Consider the following 20,004-nt stretch of genomic DNA (forward strand, 5'->3'; position numbering starts at 1 on the left):
TCTCAGCATTGTAGGAGGCTGAGGCAGGAGTATCATAAATGTAAGCCCAGCCTGGAGAACCTGTCTCAAAAAACATAAAAATGGGCTGAGGAGGTAGTTCGGTGTGAAGGCCCTGGGCTAAATCTCCAGTACTACATTTAAAAAATGGACAAGGAGATAAAAACTGTCAGTTATTGGCAGTTGTAGGTCTAGGCAGTAAGTGCTTTCCTCTTAAAAGGAGAACTATGCTTTATTATTTTACTTTCATCATTTGTACTGTGAGCTACAAAGTAGAAAAAAGATAAAATTTAAATTTCTTCGGTGACCACTCAATATTTCTAAATGCAGCCTTCATTTGAAAAATGAAATCTCATTATGTTACCTAATAAACATTAATGATTTACACTCTTAAATCTGAAGTAGACTGTGATTTGATTTGATTTAAATTTGATTATAATTATACATCCAAGACTGAGCAAAGGTAGAAATATATATGTAATACAATTTCAATAATGCAAGAGATAATCTGTGTTTATGTGAATGAGTATGTACATTTTTTTAAATCACAACTTTTTACTGCTTACAAGCTGGAACTTCTAATGATCACTTACTTTCTCCCCAAAAACTTTGGTGCAGGTCACTTACGTCATCAAAATCGATGGGAAAAGCTACACTCTCCACCTTGAAAAACAGTAAGCGGTCCTTCCTCTTATGCAGTTGTTTGTATGCCGTGACATTTTTATAATCACTGTTTTATATTCACGTTTCAAGGATTGTTTCAGTTCTGTTGTTTTGTATTTTCTTAGTGCGTCTGCAGCACATAACGATTACATTCCTCCCGGGAGTTAGCGCCTGTGCGAGACACCGCTCCATTCCTTTTTCGTCCTCTTCCCCCTCTTCTCTCTCTACCCTCCCTCCATCTCTTGACATTTTTCTCTTCTGCAAGAGATTTATATCTCTTTTATTTTTCTCCTTATTTATTTTTTATGTCTCTCTATGCTCAGTTGAGCTTACACTAGAGCATAGATAGTATATTATTTTCAATGTTATTTCTTCTTTGTGATTCAGCCTCAGATGATATTCATCCTCATATTTTACAAATGAATATCTGAGCCAAGTTCTATTTGAGATATGTAAATATTAATGTATATCTGATAAATGGAAATGACTAACTATAAAATATAATCACCAATGATTAATTATAGAAATAATTTTGTCCATATTTAATTTTAATCATCTGCACTTGTCATTTTACATATTTATATGATCTTAAGAATTTAACTTGATTTTGCAAAACCATTTTTCTCGTGTTGCTACAGTATATACTTTTAATATATTTGTTTCTTTCTATTTTCATCCTGTAAGGAAATCTGTATGAGTTATCTTGTGTGTATGTTCCCATACTTTCAAATTCTAAATTACTCTTTCCTTTACACAAAACATATGGAAAGTTAAGATAAATGTTTAATTTTTTTACAAATGGGTGATATTTTAAGGTAGTGTTTCTTATTTAGTAATTTATGAAGTTTTCCTCTGTGTAATCTGAACTCATTGGATCCCATTCCATAGGGTGTAAAATCAATAGATGATTAAGATATTGTAAAGGATTGAAACAATAAATTTCCCCAATAAATAACTACATGTAAATTCTTATGAGCACATAAGGATAAGCCCGTAGGGCTTTTGTTCTACAACTTTATAGGAAACATTGGCTTCTGGATCAAACAAGAAACTGAGTAAATGTGAACAACCTCTAAAGGAAATTGCTTTCTGAAGCAGTAATAGCAACTCAGATCTCCAAAAGTGTGTATCATGTGCTAAAATATTTTTTATTCATCTTCACTTCAATTTGTGTATGTCTGAGTTTGGATTTTTGGGTTTTCCTGTATGAGGAAACTCTATTCAGAGTTTGTACTTTTTACCATGGCTTTCCAAATGAATGGTTAACAAAGCAAAAAGAAAAATCTGAGAATAATGACATTTAGATTCCTCCAGTAAATGTTGCATATGCAAGCATTTTGTCTATAAAACAAAAAATATGTGATTTATTTCTCTCATGCCTCATTGCCACTTAGAGTATTTCATAAATTCTTGTTTCATTTTGTTCTCATTCACGTGTAAGTATTGAGATCTATAAAAATCTTTGAGTCTTTAATGTATGTAGCAGTCAGTGTTTACTAGAGAAACAGATACAATCCAGATATACAGATGTGTAAGAATTTACAAGGTTGGGGTGCAGTGGCCACCCACAAAGTCTGATGAGGAAGAGTGCAGAGGGTCTGTCTGCACACTGGAGACCGAAGGCTGGGTCAACGCCTGGAGCTCCCTGAGTGTCCTGTGGGAGCCTGTGTCAGGAGGCTAGTGGGTCTGCACTGGAGGTCTTTCCAGGGGGCCAGGAGCAGACGGCCAAGGTGAAGGTGAAGCCTGCAGCTCCTCTGAAGAAACACCGGTCTTTCCCCTCTATGCCGTCCAGGCCACAAGCTGCCCTGCGGTGGGCCCTTCCCCCTAGGGTGTGGAATCGCTGAGCCAGTTGGGTTGAGCTTCTCTTACTCGAACTGACACTATCAATGAACCATCACAGATGGAAAAAAAATTGGACAGTTTTGCATATTCTGCTATACAACTTATTTACATTGGATCATAAAAGTGACTTTCATCAACTCTTCCATACAACCTTGAAATTCTGTCCTCAAGAGAGGGAGTGTATACATTTCCCGAACTTGCCTCTCCCAGGTTTGTTTATTCTTCTGGGGCTTTATTTTTATTTGTTAGATTTAGGTTCTTTAGTTGCAATCTTTGTTTTATCATTTTTCTCTCTCTGTTTTTCTATCACTACCAATTTCCAATTTTTACTTGTTGTAGAGATTAAACCTTTATCTCTTCTGTATGTTGAAAATGTGCTGCTTACTCTATTGATTTGTCTTCTGATTTTCTTGGAGTTATTGCTATAAGAATAAATTTTTGTAGAATCAATTCTCTTCATATTTTATTTCATAATTCTAAGGTTGCCCCCTTAATATCTTTTACATCTTGAATTTACATCAAAATAATCAGTAGTATATTTGCTTTTACACTGAAGATGTAAAACATTTCTTTCAGTTTCATTACTTAAAATTTGTATTGCGTTTCCCAAGATGCATTAGTGCTGTTTCATGGTTTGTCGATACTTCATTTTTTTCATTATATTACAATTGTTAGATGATCTAGTTATTGTATAACTAAAATAAATTCATATTTCCTTCAAGGAAAATATGTGATGACATGCTTTCAGAATCTGCATATCTACAAATGCCCCTTTTATTGTCATAATAGAATGACATTTTGGTAACAGAATTTGGGTGTCATATTCTTTTTGTAATTGATGTAGTCTACCGTAAATGAGTTTTCAGCATATGTTTTGGTGTGCATACATGTGTGTTCGCTACTGTAGCTGTGTATCCTTAAACCTCCCAGATGTAGCCTAACTCCTTATTTCAAGAAAATGAAGAGAGCAATTTCTTTATCTACTTATTTATTTTTATTCTTCATCATAATTTTTTAATTTTATGAGAAATGTGTTTTCGCCCTCACTGTCGTGCTTCTGCCTTCTCTATTATGTTTTTGTCTGTAGCTATTTCCAAATATTTTATGTGCATTTTACCAATATTTTACTCTGTATTTGCTTAGCACTATTTCAGTTTTTAGTAACCAAATTATCCTAGTCATGTGTATTGAATAATTTAATGTAACTATGACAGTTTTTAGTTGTGAGTATATATTTTTTAATATTAATTGACTTCCTTGGGAAACTAATTTTTATTGAAAACCCATGCTGTTTCATTAGGACCTGTTTTTGTTTGTTTGTTTTGTTTTTTCACCTGGTTTTAAAGATTTGCTTTTTTTCTTTGGTTATTTTCCTTACATGCAATACTGATTTTCTTCGAATTGTCATTTGCATTTTTATAACTTCTCTGACTAAACCAAATTCTTGTTTCATACAGAAAAATGTATTTTTGAGGTTCAAGCGAATAAATTTGCAAACCAAAATGTCATCCTTTTAATTATACTTGTCCCAATAGTTGTTAGACTTTTTCTTTTTTAATTTGTGAAAAATAAAACAATATTTCAACATTGAATAACAATAGCAATATTATTGTTCTGTATATTATTATCTACAAAGTTCAAGATATAAACCAAAACAATTGTTACAGAAAAGTAACAGATAATAATGCAAATCTTCCTTACAATGAAGTAAGATAAAGTAGGAGTGTAAATGAAACCAATTAGCAAATATATTGAAATATTTTTAAAGCAAAGTAATTTGTAGTTTGGGGAATTATTTGAACTCTCTATTTCCTGTTTATCTCTCTTTTATTTTGTTCTTTGTGTTTCTCACAAGAGAAACCATGAAATATTTGGGCTTGTGTGCCTGACTCATTTCACTGAACATTATGTTCTCAAATTGTATCCATTGACATACAAATGCCTCCAAATTGTCTTTCTTTATGGCAATACAGTACTCCATGGTGTGTAAGTCCTACATTTTCTTGGTCCATTTATGTGTTGTTGGAGATTTATATTGTTTTCAAGATTTAGCTATTATAAATTGTGCTGCTATAAATATGGGCGTGTCCCTCTGTAGTATGATGACTTTGGAGAAGATACCTAGAACGTGGATAGCTGGGTCAAGTGGGATTTCTAATTTTAGATTTTTGAGGAACTTCCATGCTGATTTCCATGGTGAATGTACAGGTTACATTTCCACCAACAATGTGGTAAAGTTCCTTTTCCCTATGACTCCACCAGCATTTATAATTATTAAATTTTTAATGATAGTTATTTTTCTGGGGTAAGATGGTATCGGTTTAGTTTTACTTTGCATTTATCTGATGGCAGTGGTGATAAGCTTTTTTTTTCATGTATTTATTGCCCATTTGTACTTGTTTTGAGAACTATCTATTCATTTCTGGTGCCCATTTTTATTTTGAGTGGTCTTTTTTTTATCTCATATATTCTTGATGTTAGTCCTTGTCTGTGGAATAGGTGGAAAAATATTTTCCCATTCTGTAAATTGTCTCTTCACTCTGTCAGTTGTTTCCTTTGCTGTGCAGAAGTGATTTAAATTTGATATGATCCTATTTTCTTCTCAGAAAGTCCTTGCCCATGCTGATGTCTTCAAGAGTTGTACCTGTTTTATCTTCAGTAGATGGTGTTTGTGTTTTAACATTTAGATCAGTGATCCATTTTGGTTTTGGTTTAGTACATGGTGAGATATATGGGTCTAGATTCAATCTTTTGCACATGGATATTCAATTTTCCCCACAGCATTATTAGAGGCTATCTTTCCTCTAGTATATGTTTTCGGCTTCTTTGTCAAAGATAAAATAGCCATACATACTGGAGTTGTTTCTGCTTCTTCTGTTGTCTTCCATTGATCCATATTTATGTTTTTATGCCAGTACCATGCTGTTTTAATCACTGTAGCTTTATAGTATAACTTGAAATCTGGGATTGTGATGCTGCCTGCTTTGCTCTTGTTACCCAGGATTGCTTTTGGTATTCTGAGTCTCTTCTGATCCCACACACATTTTAGGGTTGTTTTCTCTAGCTTTGTGAGAAATGACATTGACATTTTTATTATGATTGCATTAAATCTGTGTATTAGCTTTGGAATTCTTTCTGGGGTAAAATGATTATGTTGGTTCTGCCTAACCAGAAATGGGTCATTTTTCCATTTTCTGATGTCCTCCTCAATTTTCTTTTTAAGTCTGATGTAATTTTCATTGTAGAAGTCGGCCACATCCTTAACTAGGTTAATACCTAAATATTTGATTTTTATGCTACTGTGGATATTGTTTTCCTAATTTTTCTATGAGTTCCTTATTAATGTATAGGGATGTTATGGATTATTGTGCATTTATTTTGTATCTTGCTACACTGGTGAATTTGATTATCAATTCTATGAGTCTTTGGTGGAGTTTTATTGCCTTATAAGAATCATATCATCTGTTAATAATGATATTTTGAGTTTGTCTTTTCCTGTAGATATCCCTTTTATTTATCTTGCCTGATTGCTTTGGCTAATATTTTGAGGAAAATGTTAAACAGGAGTGGTTAAAATGGACCACTCCATAGTCTTGTGTCTTTTCAGCTTTTCTCCATTTAATATGATGTTGTCAGTAGGTTGATCATAAATGGTTTTTATCATGTTGTGATAAGGTCCTCCCATGCACATTTTAGTCAAGATTCTTATCATGAATGGATGTTGGATTTTGTCAAAGGTTTTTTCTGCATCTGTGAAAATGATCATGTGATTTTTTTCCTTCTTTTTGTGTGATGAATTACATTTATTGATTTTCATGTGTTGAACCATCCTTGCATTTCTTAGATGAAGCCTACTTTGTCATAGTGCACAATCACTTTGTTTTGTTTTGTTCTTTGGTACTGGGAATCAAACTCAGGGCCTTGTGATTTCCAGGCAGGTGTTGAGCCACTGAGCTATATCCCCAGCCTTTCCTTTTTATTATTTCTTGCATTCTACTTGGCAGTATCTTAAGGATTTTTACATCTATATTGATTAGAAAAATTGGTCTATAGTTATCTTCTTTGGTTGGACCCTTGCCTGGTTTGGGGATCAGGAAAATGTTAGCTTCCAAGAATGATTTTGAAAGTATCTCTTCCCTCTCAGTTTCATTGAAAAGGAGGAGTATTGGTGTTAGATCTTCCCAGAAGTTCTTATAGAATTTAATTGTGAATCCATCAGGCCCTGGGTTTTTCTTAGTTGGCAGTGTTTATTATTACTGCTTCATTGTCGTTGTTACTGGATTGTTCAAGGTTTTTAAGTCTTCTTTGTTTAGTTTTGGTAATTCATATGTATCTAGGAATCTCTCCATTTCTTTTGAGTGCTCCATTTGTTTGGCACATATGTTTATGAAGGAGTTTCTAGTAATTTTCTGGATTTCAGCATTATCCTTTCACCTTTTAATTTCTAATTGCATTAATTTCTCTTTTCTTTCCTTTGTTTCAGTGATATTGGCTAAAGGTTTGTCTGGTTTTAGTATTGTTTCAAAGAACCTGCTCTTCAATTTATTGATTCTTTATATGGTTTTTAAGTCTCCATTTCATTAATTTTTGCCCTGATCTTTATAATTTTCTTTCTTGTCCAAGCTCTCAGATTGGGTTGATCTTGTTTTGCTGATGAGACCTTGAGATGCATCATTGGGTTATTTATTTGAGCTCATTTTATTTTTCTGATGTTTGTATGTTGCTTTTAGCAGCATCACAATAAAAACCACTATAAAATAGTCTCTCCCTCCCTCCCTATCTTCCTTCCTCTCTCCTTCCCTTTCTCTCTCTCTCTCTCTCTCTGTTAAAAACAACTGCCAAAAATCTCAGAACTTAAAACAACATGATTTGCTCTATCATCTAATTTACTCTTTACTAGCACTATTAATGTAGTTTTGTGCTATTAAATATATTGATAGTTGAATCTAAACCCATTGTTCAAATCTGTCGACCCTGACTAGTCTGTGACTATACAGAGGTATGTATAGATTGGCTGATTATTTTGAATTCATTCCACTGTGCATGGTGGTGCTTTCTGGCTATACTGTTAATATTTCTCTGATATACACTATATGTTGTCATGGACCAAGCAAACTAATAGAGAAATTGGCCTTTTTAGGGGGCTATAAAATTGAAAATAGGTATATATGATGGAAGACTACTTGGCTATAAAGAAGGATAAATATGAGACATTTGTAGGAAAATGGATACACTTGAAAAATACAATGTTAGGTGAAATAAAATATTCACATAGGCTTAAAACCACATGCTATCTCTCATTTGAATAAAGTCCAAATACAGAGTAAAATAAAAGATTGTTAGAAGGAAACAAGAAGATAGGACTTCTGCAAATGCAAAAGGGGTCCAGAACAGGAAGGGCAAAGAAAGGACAGGAGAGAAAGTGGAAGGGTAAAGATTTAAGATGCGCCACTTACATATTCCAAATGCCTACAGTGAGGGTAAACATGTATGTCCTAACCTAAGCACAAGTAATAACAACAAAAATACGAATGAAATGAAAAGGGGCTTTAGAGCAGGAGAGCAGGAAGTGGGTGGGAAGGGAAAGGGGATTAAAGCGTCCGGCTGTGTGTTTTGTACACGCACCCCCCCCTAAAACGGAGGTAAACTTCATGAACCGCAAACGTGCTAATACAGTAATATTTTAAAATTTGAAAACAAAGCTTCCTTAATTTATTATTCCAGTAGTGATTTTCCTTAAATTTTTCATTATAATGAATTGTCATTTTTATTGGATTAGGTCACTGCTAGGCCCCGATTTCCTGGCATACTCATATGACAAGTTAGGAACATTATCTCCAGAGTCGTCTCTCCTGAAGGTAAGTATTGGTTTCTGCTCTGTGGTCACGTGTTTATTGTGGCTTGGGCACCACGGTTGTAAAGTAAAAGAATGCTCTTATTCTCCAGAGTTTTTGGAAATACCGATAACTAATCCAAGAATAATGTGCTAAATACCAAAAGTACTTTGAATAGGAAAGTCTGTTGTGAAATCTAGCACTCAAGAATAACCCATAAAAAAGACATATACTAGGAGCTTTAGGGGATTTAAAAAATGAGTGAATTTTCATCATTTATATAAGGTGTTTTACTGATGAGAAACATTTAATTTGAAGGATGTCTACTTTCTCAACATTTCTTTTTATGAATGGTGGTATAGATTGGTATCAAACCTGAGATTCAATTTCCCAAGGACTTTTGGTTTTTCTCCTAAACATTTTATGGTTTTCTGTTTAATCCTGTTTGGTTTGATGTAACTTTGTATAAAGTATGAGGCTTGGATACAGATTCATTCTCTTAACTGTGGATGTGTAAGTGTTCCATCACCATTTATAGAAAAGGTGATCTTTCTGCATAGAATTGTTCTTGTACCTTTTTGGAAAAATCAGTGGAGCATATTTGAGTGGATGTTTTTCTGGGTCACTTACTCCATTGAATACTTTTCTTTATTTTTTAACCATTGCCATGTAATGTCATTTACTGTATCTGTGTACTAAGTATTAATGTTGATTACAGTGATTCCTTCCACTTTATTCTTTTGCAATAATTTCTAATTTGTCTAATATATGTATTATGCTTTCAAATATAAATTTTAGGTAAAGGTACTCTGTGTGCAGAAAATTTTGCTAGGACTGGGCGTGGTGGTGCATGCCTGTAATCCCAGCACTTGGGAGGCTGAGGCAGGAGGATCACTGTGAGTTCGAGACCAGCCTGGGCTACATAGTGAGTTACAGGTCAGTCTCAACTACATAGTGAGACCCTGTCTCAAAAAACCAAAAAAAAAATTGTTTTTCTAGGGTTGTGATAAGAATTATACTTAACATATGGATCAACTTTGACAGAATTGATATTTTTACTAGGCTGGGTCTTCTGATCTATAAATTCAGTAAATTTTGCCATTTATTTGATGTATTATAAATGTTTCTTCATTAGTATTTGTAATGTTGACATTCAGATCCAGTACATATATTGTGTTTTAGTGTTTTAATGGAGTTGTGTTTTAGTTGCCACGTTTGTTGTTAATATCTAAAAAGTCAGTTTACTTGTTTATGCTGATCTTATATGTTGTCACTGAAATCACAGTCTTCCTATTTGTATATATTCTTTCAGATTTTTCTCATAATTATTTTAAATTTAATTTTGTAGTATTAGCACGTATTTGCAGTACGTAATGCTTACCTCCCTTGTGTGGAGTTGGTACATGTACATAACATGCATTCATTGCTTTTTAAATTCCTATCCGTCCACCCCTTCCACCTTCCTCCATCTCTTGGTCTCCTTCTCTTTGAGAAAGGCCTATCACCCTCGTTCCTATTATCTATTCTTATTTTGCTTTTTATTTATGCTTGGAGAAACTATGTGATATTTATACTTGCGTGTCTGATTCATTTCACTTATGTCTGTTTAACTTGAGGTTGTTTCGCTGTGTTTGCTGCAAGATGCAATGTAACACTGAATGAGAGCAGTAAAGGCATATGTTATATATTCCTGTTTCAGGGGTAAATTATCCACCCTTCTGTGTGAGGGTCATGTGTGCTTGGGAGATTGTATCTTGTGCTGCTATTGGGTTAAGAAATGTGTCTTCTTTTTCTAGGTTTGCAGTTTTCTTTTTGCACGATTGGTGTTTTGATGTATCAAATGCTTTTTCTATGGCAGTCTTTCTAACATTCTGTCTTACACTAGTTGGTTTTCAAACCCTGAAACAGTGTTGCAGTTTGTTTGCATATGTAGTAGCATATGTGCTGGCGTGTATCCTCTGTATTGATAGTTTCTTGCAATTATTTTTGTCAACATGCAGGAGAGTTATTGATCAGTAATTTTAGTCATTCTTTTTCTTAACACCAGCTTTGTATAATTTGTGTATTACAGTGATGCTGGTGTAATAAAGTAATAATAAAGTCATAAAGTTGCAGTACTTTTTTTTGGACAATGTAGGATAACATACATGTTAATTGTTAATATGTTTGATAAAGTTTTTCTATTAAATCTTTAATTTTTTGTTTGTGGGAACCATGAGATTATGAATTCAGTTTATTTAATGAATGCTAAGTTTGTCAGTTTTGTCACCAGGGAGCTGGGTACTAAGGCAGCAAGGAAGCAGCCCCCTCTTCATTGATCCTCAGTTTTTTGTGTCTTTTATGAAAAAATCCACTCAAGACACATAGGCAGCCTAGGTAGAATTTATTTTAAATAAGATATATAGAGAGTTACTCTTCAAACAAGAAAGCAGGCAGCAGTACAGAAGCATTTGCAGTGAGCCCAAATTTGGATACTTTTTCATGTAACATAAAAGTTTTTCCTGGGGTGTGGGAAAGTAGGGTAATTATGAAGATTTTCAACATTTTATTTAGAAGTTACTTTGGAATTACAAGGTGTCTTCTGGACTTTTGAAACCGTCATTGTTTTCTTAGGGGCTTTAATTTTTTAAGAAACTTACAAAGGATGTTCTGTCCTAGCCTGAGGCAGGGGGCCTCAGGGCTATGGACGTCAGAAATACTTTACACCTTATTCTGGAGTTAGCCAGCCAGGTCAGTAGGTACAGTATCAGAAGGAATGTGCATGGTGAATTTAACTTTAAAATGTCGTTGTGATGTGTAGGATCGCTTTGGGTCTAACCATTGTTAAGCTGTTATAGTCTGTGAATCTATGTTTTTTTTCCATTGAGTTTATTGGTACATTTAAAGCACACAATACAGTTACATTTATCATTGGGATCTTGTACCTTTATATGATATATCTTGGTTCTTGTTTTTTCCCCATATCCCTGCCTTCCCTTTACCCCCTCCACCCTTCTAGTCTGTGAATCTATGTTTTTTTTCCATTGAGTTTATTGGTACATTTAAAGCACACAATACAGTTACATTTATCATTGGGATCTTGTACCTTTATATGATATATCTTGGTTCTTGTTTTTTCCCCATATCCCTGCCTTCCCTTTACCCCCTCCACCCTTCTAGTCTGTGAATCTAAATATTTGGATACCTCATATAAATAATTTATGATCTCTTACCTTCATTTGAATGGTTTGTTTCAATTTGAATGATGTCCTTAATGTTGATCCTTGCTTTCCCATGTTGCACAAGTTTATTATTTTTCTAAGGCAGAGAGAATTGGATGATTTACATGTACCACATTTTCTGTATCCATTTTCTGTCAAAGATCTTTAGTTTGTTTCCATGTCTTACCTGCTCTGGTTTGCATATGGTTTGGATGTGCCCTTGAAGTTGCACATATTGTAATCTGGGTCCCCGGTGCAGTGGTGCTGAGAGGTGGTGGAAGCTTTAAGAGATAGAGCCCAGGGAAATGTGATTTGAATGCTGAGGGTGCCAGCTTTGAAAGGGATTAGTTAGTTTTCATGAGAGCAAGTTATGCTAAAGAGAGCAAGCCTGGCCCCAGAATCCGTCTGTCTTTCCACCTCACTCTAATCTCTCCTACACATGCTTGCACATAGCAATGTGCATCACCACCTGATGAACTGCAGGGCTATACTCACCTTGGATTTTCATCACCAAAGCTGTAAGCTTTATAAACAAACCTTGCATCTTCATAATGTATCCAGATTCAGGAATTGAGGTATAACAACAGAAAATATAAAAGACAAGGGCTTGTTGGAGCAGTAGCACAGTTATTTTCTTACTTATTACTTTCTCACTGGTGAGACACAATATCTGGCCCCACAAGTTAAAGGAAGAAAGGTTTATTTGACTCAAGGTTTGTAGAAGCTTCAGTCTGTAGTTAGCTGGCTCTGAGGCAGGGCATCTCGGCACAGGGGCTTGGCAGAGGAGAATCCACTCATAGCATGGCAGCAAGAAGCAGACAGCAGTTAAAGGAGGAGGAAGAGAGAACTTTCCAGGCCGTGTCCTCCGTGAACCATCTCCTCCAACCAAACTTCATCTCTCAAATCATTTTTAGCTATAAACTCACCAGTAGATTAATCCACTGATGAGTGTCACCCCAAAGCCCTGCCTAAGAATGCATGAGGCTTTGAGGGACCCCCAGATGTAAACCATACCTTGACGCAAAATGTATTTAGTCCATCTCTAAGAGTTGCCAAAGTTCTAACAGTTTCAGGAGCAGTGCTGAAAAGTAAGGCCAAAGTCTTCTCTGAGATTTAAAGGCAAACTCTTAGCTGTGAGCCCTTATGAAAATGAAAAGAAAGTTAAAGACTGCCAGTGTACATAATGACACAGTAAATATTCCCATTCCCAAAGGGAGACATGAGCGAATAGAAAAGAATGGGACTAAAGCAAGACAGAAGCCCAGCAGGGCAAACATTAAATTCTGTTTTTCCATGTCCACCGCCCAGGCTACTGTGGCAATGAGAAGTGAGCACCAACGGGCTTGAGAGACCCCATCCTATGGGACTGCTCGTAATTTTGGCTCTTCTGACATCTTTCCTGGGCTGGCTGTGCTCCCTGCTTGGGGCTTTCCTCCCAGGATCCGTGTCCCTGGCATCTCCCCGGCGTCTCCCCTGCACCTTTGGCTTCACTGCCTGACCGCTCAGGCGTTCTGTAATCTGGATGGAGCCTCTCTGATCTTACAGCTCTTGCCTTCTGCATGCACCTAAAACCAACACCCTGTGGATGATGTCAAGGTCTTCTGCCAGCTGGAGCAGTAGCTGAAAGGTTGCTGCAGAGGCCTCTGGGTGCCTGCATAGCTGAGCATGGTGAACAGAATCCTGAGGAACAACTCCCTGGGGGCTGCCATTCTGGAGCGTGGTATCCTGAGGCTGCCTTCTCCAGCAAAGTCTTTCACCTGTGTGATTTTGAGAGTGTGAAGGGTGAGGCTTTGCATGTGCCCTCGAGCCGTGTATTGTTCTGTTCCAAAGCACTTGGATACTTCTTAATATTAATTTCTTTAGCATTCAAGCTTTCCACTGTTCCCCCTTTCAAGGCCCCAGCTTTACTGCAACTTCGTTGCTGGCCAAACTGAAGAAGTTTTAAATTGTCCAACTGGGCTGTTTGCGGTGGATTTTAAATGTAGAGCTGCCTAAAAGCCTCTAACACCACCCAAGCCACAGCCTGAATGTCTGGCTGCTTGAAATTTTCTCTACCAGACTACTCAGTACACCACCCTTAATCTCAGTCTCCTGAAGTGTCTCTGGATGTGAGGAAAATGCTGACAGATTTTCTGCCCAGCATAGCATACATGGCCTGCAGTCCAACTTCCAGTGGAGTTCTTCCAGGAGCCTCTTGAACCAGTCACTACAGGCTGGTATTACTGTCAACATCCTGGTCTAAGCTCCGATCAGAATCTTTCATCAAACTTGGCTCATAACATGCTAGGGCTGCTTTTCCAATTGGCATCTTCAAGCCTTTCCAAATTACTCTCATAAGCTAATTCCAAAGGTTTCTGAACCACACTATCAGGTAGCATCATAGCGATCACCCCATTCTCAGCATGAAAATCTGTCTTAGTTACTTTATCAGTGCTTGGACAGAATACCAAACACCCACAAATTAAAACCGTTTAGGCTCACAGTTCACAGAGGTTTCAGGCCATGGTCAGCTGACTCCTACAGCTGGGTGGCATGGCAAAGGGTCTTGGTAGAGGAGAATCAGCTCACGATGTGACAGGCAGGGAGAAGAAAGATGGATCAAGGGAGTAGTGAGGGAGACAGACCCTGCTAGGCGTGTCCCCAGTGACCCACCTCCTCCAACCAAGCTTCACCTAATGCAGCAGACGCCTCTGCCTAGTATTAGCAGGCTATGGTGGCACAAACATCTCGCCCCTCCAGAGTTCAGCTGTGTTACACTGGAAGTAGCAGAGCTTGGCTGAGTTCGCTCCCAGCAAGGTCCACTGGCTCCAGCTCAACTCTTCCCCTCGGAATTAACCGTTTGTTCTCTTCAGCAAAGATATGCTGTGCCCTCGTTCTCCAGTCCTACCTGCCTGATGCTTGTTACCAGCAGGTGCCCCAAGGCCTGCCCAGCCTCCCCTCTTCCCACACCTGTGATGAATGCACCCTGGACGTCCTGGGATCCTTTGTCTTTGCTGCCCAGAGGAGCTCAGATCAGCCCAGGACTCAGTTCCTCTCAAGTCGCCGTCTCTGTGCTTCTTTGAATTCCCACTTTCCTATCTCGAGGAGGTTGTACTGGCTTCAGGAGGCCAGCACCAGTGTAGGGGTCTCTGGAAACTCCCGTTACCCTTTCCCTATAACCTCTCACATAACATTTAGCTATAAACTGATCCGTAAACTAATCCACCAATGAATACCATGCCCACGTGATCAAATTGCCTCCCAAAAGTCCCACCTATGAGCACAGGAGGTTTCAGGGCAGCGTCTACATGTAAACCATAATAATTAGGATGAGTACCAACATCTTTTTGAGCTTCTGATTTCACTTTTTGAAAGATACTGAAGTGTAATAGTTCAAAAGTCTCAAGTTTGCTGATGCGCCCTGGTTGAAAGGGGCAGGTTACTGGGGGATATAACTTAAACAGTGTGCTCTCCTCCCGGCTTCTCCTTTCTCTCTGCTTCCTGACCGCCACACAGTAAATGACATTCCTCCATCATGCCGTTTCATCATATTGTTTCTGCCTTGGAGCCAGACAAGTATGAACTGTTCTCTAGCCCAGTTCTCTAGAGCTTTCCAAACTCTTCCCATAAGCCACTCACAAAGACTTCTAAATCACACGGTCAGTATAGTCACCACAACCGTGCCACTCCTAGAACCTATTTCTTGTATCCGTCACTTTCCTATCACTGGAACAAGGTACTCTTCACCTACAACTCATAGGACTCGGCTGGTCCCAAAGCAGACATGTCATGGCTAAGGGGCATGGTCCGTTTGGTCTATGGAATTATTAAAGTTCTCTATTCCCTTATTAATCTTCTGGCAGGATATCACGTCCTCCACTGAAAGTAACTTAAGGCATCTATTACTACTGTATTGCTACTTCTCTGTTAAGTTTTTGGTATTGTGTACATAGAGCTACTTTGATATTAAGTACATAAATACAGCTCATCTCGTCACTTGATTCTGTAATAATTATAAAGTTTTCTGTGTTTAGTGTGATACCTTCTGACAGAGTCCACTGTGCTCTCATATGAGCACAGCAATCTCTAGTTAAAATTTATACACGGTGCCTCTCTTTCATACATTAACTTTTAGCCTCATTTGCCTTAAATTTGGAGTCATTGTCTCGTATAAAATTTCTAAAATACCTGTCACGCACTCCTTACCTGTTCTTCTCTCTTTGGCTCTTTTTGTTGCTGCTGCTGGTGTTGCTGGGCATTTTGTGATTTTTGTTCTTACTGTGATGAGCATAACTTAGGAGATATGAGTGATTTTCTAACTTCTAGGTCATCACTGATAAGGAAGCACTTGTTTGTATTTTCTAAGATAGAAGGCAGGACTCCAGCTTCAATTTAAATTTAGAGTGCTCTGCTCTTCCAGCGACAAGTTATCTTCTCAGCATTAGCAATATCTGAGCTTCATTCTTCTGGCTCTGCAGTACTTATTCTCTGGCTATTTTTTTCCGCCTCTTAGGCTCCGAGGTTCTTCTGGTATTGTTTGGTACTGATAGGTACTGAAAGACCCATGGGATGGAAAGCATTTTCACTGGCTGCTTTTTAGCCACTGGTGTGAGTGTGCTTTACTTGTGCTACTATGAGGGCTTTAGGGAGAATCTTGGCTCCTTGGCTTAAGGAATATCTCATGATGATCTTCCAGCAGAGTCAAGAGAAAACCTTTCCATTCCAGACTTCTGGCTCCCCTGGGCTGAGGGCTGGGGCCTTGATTTCCTTCTACCACTCTGCAAAGGGCTGCTAGCTATAGGTCCTGTTGATAGCAATGCAATTGGTGTCACTCACTGCTCTTGTGTACCTAGAAGCAGGGTGTGTATATCCCCTGTGCACTAAGATGGGTTTGATGATTTTAGATGAGACACAGGCTGTCACTATGTCAGTGTTGGGCGTAAGATAGTCTGGCCTGCCTAGGCTCTGCTCACTGCCACTGAGGGTAAATGTGGACTTCTTCCCCTTTTTTGCAGGGGAGCTGGGCCTGTTGAGAAAGAGTAAATAGTTGATGGATATGCTTATAGATAAACGCTTAGGAGAGAATTCTCTGAGAGTAAAATTTTCAAAGTTTAGGTTGAACAAAGGAATATAATTGATTTTAGAGGTCACTAGATTTAAAGGGAAAGGCAGGACAGCTGGAAGAGGAAAGCTCCAGAAAGTAAAACACTATACAGTCATTGGGAAAGAGAATATAAACTAGGAATGATCAGCTATCTGGAGAGTGAGATCTTAAGGAGAAATTAAGGAGAGGAAATATCAAGTAAGATTCTTGGAGTAACTAAAAAAAATTCTTTTTCAGAGAAAATTTTCACAGTTGCAGTCAAAATAATGTGCTGTAAATTGTATAGTGTTTGCAGTTAAACATAATATTGAAGCCATCTGACTGTTAAAGAAAAATGCAGTTAACAGAGATGATTTTCAAAGATTTAGAATTATAGCAAGAATGACTTGAGGGAACGTGGGAATCATGACTATCCATAGACCTAAGAGGGCGAAGAGGTAAGTGTTGCAACAACAAAAACAGAGCAGGATATCTCATGAATAATATCTAGGAATCATGGTGAAATCAAGTACTTAATTTATGAAACATTTATGAGAGTATCTTTCTATATTTCTTTTTAGAATCATTGTTTTTATGAAGGATATGCAGCAGAAGTTCCAAAATCAGTTGTGGTGCTGAGTGCCTGTGCTGGACTCAGGTAATGGCATGTTCCTGAGCTCCCGTGTTTAAAGATCTTGCACGACAGTTTAGTTTTCAGAAACGTTCGAAGGGTAGCACGAAGACAAAGAAATAGACTTTAGATGCTTCTCTTCTCATATACTTTCTTTCTTTCTTTTCATTGTATCACTTCCTCTACTCTTTCCTCTATGCTAGGCCCAAAATTATACAATTCATGTAGGAAAAGCTCCCACTAACACGAAGAGAGCTACAATGGGAGCCCAAACTACTCTTAAATGATTCTATTAGAAATAAAAAGATATGAAATGTTTTTCACAAGTCTGTCCTGCCCTGATGCCAACACTAGTAAAGCACCCTGTAAGAAAAGAAAATAAGGCTGGGGATTTAGCTCAGTGGTTCCACCACCTGCCTTGCAAGCGCAAGGACCCAAATTCAATCCCTGGTACCAAAAAAAAAAAAAAAAAATTACGAAAAGAAAATAATAGACAACATCCTTGATGAACATATATGCAGAAATCCTAAATAGTACTTTAACAAATGTAATTCACAGGTACATCAAAATAATCATTCTTTGGGTCAGAGTAGGATGTATCTCTTGGAAGCAAGGACGGCTCGACATAAATAAGCAATAAATACAATACACATGATCAGAATGGGGAAGAAAATCTTGGATCATTCCAAGCAGAAATACATGTGACAAAACTTCAACATCCTTTTGTGACAAAAATTAGAAGTATATGTCTCAGCAGTTAAAGGCCATATATGACAATTCCATAGCTCACATCATTCTAAACCATGAAAAGTGGAAATCCTTTCCCCTAAGATTAGGAGTAAGACAGGGTACCTACTATCACCACTTCTATTCAACATAGTACTAGAAGTCCTAGCTGTAGCAATTAAGCACGCAAAAGAAATAAATAACATCCAAATTGGAAAAGAACTTATATTATTCACAGATGACTTTATGTATGTTAAATGCTTAAGATTTTTACCAAAATTTTAGAACTAAATAAATGAATTTGGCAAAGCTGCAGAACAAAATTCAACATATAAAACCAGTGCGATTTCTATACCCTTACAAAAATTACCTGAAAAGAGATAAACCAAGCACTTTGATTTGCATTAACTACTACAAAATAAAATTTTTAGGAATAAATTTAACCAAGGAAGTGAAGTATTAAAGAAAACCTGAAAAAGATACTACTATTGGAAAGATATTCTGTGTTCATGAATTAGAAGAATTATCTCTTAAAATTTTTCATATTACACAGAGCAATCTATAGATTCAGTGCAACACCTGTCAAAATCTCAATGTCTTTATCCACAGAAATTGAAAAGAAAAACTCCTAAAATTGGTATGGAGCAATGAGTGCAGAGAACAAAAGCTGAAGGTATCACCCTACCTGACTGTAAATGTCCCACCAAGCTACAGCATGGTGCTGCTCACAAAACCAACCTGCAGACTAGAAGAACAGAATAGAGACTCCAAAAGTACATTCACGCTTGTGAAGCCTCTTGGTTTTTCCTTTGTTTTGTACCGGGGATTGAACTTAAGACCTTGCACTTGCAAAGCAGACAGAGGAACCACTGAGCTAAACCCCCAGCCCTGAAGTCTATTGATTTTTGACAAAGGTGCCAAGAACGCAGAATAAGAGGAGGACACGCTGTTCCATAGGTAATGTTGGTATAACTGCACACCCACTTGAAGAAAACGGAAATCAAACTTTTATCTCACAATAAACACAAAAACCATCTCAAAATGTATTAAAGATTTAAATGTAAGAATGGAAACTATGATTACTAGAAGTTAATAGGAGGGAAAGTTATACTACATTGCTTTGGGCATTGATTTATCTTTATCTGACTCTAGAATTATATGTATATGGTAGCAAAAGCAAAAGGAACCAAATAGATGAAACCAAACTGGTAAGTCTCTGCAGAGCTGTGGATACATTCAAAGAGGAGGATCTCTGATAAGGGATTCATATCCAAACTGTGTACAGAATTCACACAAAGCAATAGTATGTAAACAAATATTTTTCTTAATAAACCTTAGGAGTAACAAGTATATAAAATATACACAACATCCCTAATCTCAGAGTATGCAAGTAAGATACACAATGAGATATCACCTAAGACTACACTTGATCTTAGCCAAAAGGCCAAGAAGCAACTTTTATTTGTTTGTTTTGGTACCGGGGATCGAACTTGGGACCTTGTACTTGCGAGGCAGGCGGCGGGACCACTGAGCTAAATCCCCAGCCCTCACCTAAGACTTACTCAATTGGCTATTTTCAAAAAAGACAACATCTCAATGTCGAAGAGGTTGTGGAGAAAAGGGAACCCTGACACAGTGTTCATGAAACTGTGAATAAGTACAGCCATTATGGGAAGTAGTGTGTTCCTTCAAGAAAGCTAAACATGGAGTCCCCTATATATGACCCAGTAATTCCTCTTCCTCTCTGATATGTATCAAAATGTAAGGAAGAGATTTCTGCACTCCCACATTCATTGCAGCATTATGCACAATTAGGAAGATATGGAATCAATATGGGTGCCTGTCAGTAAGTGAATGAATAAAGGAAATGCGGTAAATACACAATATGAAATAGTATTTAGATATAAAAGAAGGAAATCATGCCATGTGCCGCAATACGGATGCGCATGGGGAACATTTTATTCAAAGCTACAGAAGATACAATATGATTCTGTTTTAGTTTGCATTTCTCTAACGTTAAAACTATTATTCATATAGTGATTAAGAGTA

At 37.2% G+C, this 20,004-nt stretch overlaps 1 protein-coding gene across 3 annotated transcripts in view; it reads left to right on the forward strand.

Moving 5' to 3' along the window:
* The first annotated feature begins 17,185 nt into the window (after positions 1–17,185).
* The window catches only part of LOC104850715 (A disintegrin and metallopeptidase domain 3), an 81,199-nt gene continuing 78,380 nt past the window's right edge, over positions 17,186–20,004 (forward strand). For 2 of the 3 annotated variants that reach the window (XM_019205077.1, XM_033765354.1), the window contains exon 1: positions 17,186–17,256. The gene's annotated coding sequence lies outside the window, so the exon portion shown is untranslated. Of the gene's footprint in view, positions 17,257–18,564; positions 18,629–20,004 lie in introns of all 3 variants that reach the window. The other variant, XM_019205076.1, reaches the window with a different exon arrangement.

Source organism: Fukomys damarensis, unplaced genomic scaffold (genome assembly GCF_012274545.1).
Source record: "Fukomys damarensis isolate Sample0158 unplaced genomic scaffold, DMR_v1.0_HiC HiC_scaffold_18, whole genome shotgun sequence".
Classification (NCBI taxonomy): domain Eukaryota; kingdom Metazoa; phylum Chordata; class Mammalia; order Rodentia; family Bathyergidae; genus Fukomys; species Fukomys damarensis.